The following is a 2009-nucleotide window of genomic DNA, read 5'->3' on the forward strand; positions in this document are numbered from 1 at the left end:
GCAGATTTACAAAAAATGCAAATCATTTTTTTCAAATGTAAACTTCCGATTTTTTATTTAAATCAGTAAATGTTATTTTGAAAATAAAAAGGTAACTGCCATTTTTTTCTGGCAAAAGTGAGAAACATTTAGCCTCATTTTATTTCAGATGTCTAAATAATTTAAGGTGTCACTCCGATCACGTTTTGCTCTATTTTCAGAGCGTTCTTGGTGGTCTTTTAAGTGTGATTGTGCCATTTTTAGACAAAATCAAAAAACCTGTATCATTTACTAGGACATAGTTCCTGCATCAGCTGGACTTAGTAGGGGTGTGCAGACTACTTCCCATCATCCATCTATTCATGTTATCTCCTGCAAGCTTACAGCCCCTCACATCCCAACCTAACATTATTGGTGCAACAAAAATGGCAAGCAATATTGAATCTATCCAGCCGTAACGATTAGAGCCAGATGCCAGCTTGGACCTAGAAAATAACGTCAAACGTGGATCTAGTTGTCTACAAGCAAATGTCTCCGATTGGATCAGAGCATGGAGCTTCCAGCTTGTTGTTGTTGTAGGTTCTACGTCACACCTACAATGTTTTCCAACTGAATTTTTTTTGTCTGCCCTTGATTCACAACAATTTGAATAAAGAAACACTCAGAAATGTAATTTTGAGTTTCACTTTTATTATATATGTCCATCATCAGAAAAATGCCACAAGAACATGTTAAAAACACCAAAAACAAATTTTTTCTTTGGAGTATGTCTCTTGTAAAATTTTATTTTGCATAAAGACTCATTCTAAGGGGAAATTAACCTTTATTTAAAGGCTAAAGACTTGACCAAAACCCACAACCAGAGACTTGAAAGTCAACATTGACTTGCAGAGAGTGATTTATAAGCATTTTTATGTGTCATCATTTGGTTAAAACATGTGGTTATCATATAAATAAATAATGTTGGGTATTTGTATGCGTTTATGCATTTTTCTACCCCCCCCCCCCCCCCCCCCCCCCCGAGCCAGTGCCACTTGACCTCTGACAAACACGTTGCGTAATGTTACCATTCAGCAGTCACAGAGGTCATTATGACCTCTGAAGGCAGACTTCATGTAAACCGACCAAACCCTCTTCATAAATGGTTTCTCTGTGGTGCCCTCACCAAAGATGGCGGCCTTAGTGTTGCAAAGGACATCCTTAAAACTCCTGCACTATGATCAACACAAAACATAAAAGTTAACTTCAAACAGAAAAAGCTATTTATTGTAACAGCTGCTGAAGAAAATGAAAAGATTTATTTTAATAAAACAAAAGACTTGGTGTACATTATTATTAGCTCCAGAGATTAAAAAAAAGAAGAAATAGGATAAAAACATGATAATTGTAAGGCTGACTTGTCAATTAAGTCTTTGGGCATAAAATCCGACAAAGTTGGGTTTGGTTTTCAGGAGCTTCTTGAAAGTAAAAGCATTTGATCATTTCTATATGAAAAAAAGATGTGTGTTTGTGAAAACAGTACAGACTAATATGACACTGATGCAAGAATCTAAAGCAGAAGCATTTAAACACTATTAACTTCTAAATGTCTTGCATCATTTTACTTGTTTTCAGACAGCACGAAGGGTGGTTAAAACTGCCAGAAACCCAGAGGTGCATTTTGCATAGTGACACCGTTTCAGAAGTGATCTGCAGAAGTGACACTTCACCTGCTAAAAAGCTGCATTTGTTTAACTTAAACTTGCTGTGAGCGGAAAACAATGGCTAAAGCTCACGCTCAAACCACACCCACTTAATCTGCTCAAACCTCTCTCAAAAGTTGGATGTGAACCCCATGACAGCTGTCTTCAAGACAAACGGGTTTGAAGAAGGTATGGGTTTGGATTTGTCTGCCGCAGAGGTGGGTGTCTACTCTTCATACAGCAGGGGAGGCGTCCTCCGGGTGTCTGGTATGATGACAGGAACCAGAACAAAGCACGTCTGCTGCAGGCTTTTCTTCCTGCCGAGTCACAGATCCACTTCAGTGCAGA

This window comes from Oryzias latipes, chromosome 15 (genome assembly GCF_053564925.1).
Source record: "Oryzias latipes strain Hd-rR chromosome 15, Olatipes_Hd-rR_3.1".
Classification (NCBI taxonomy): Eukaryota; Metazoa; Chordata; class Actinopteri; order Beloniformes; family Adrianichthyidae; genus Oryzias; species Oryzias latipes.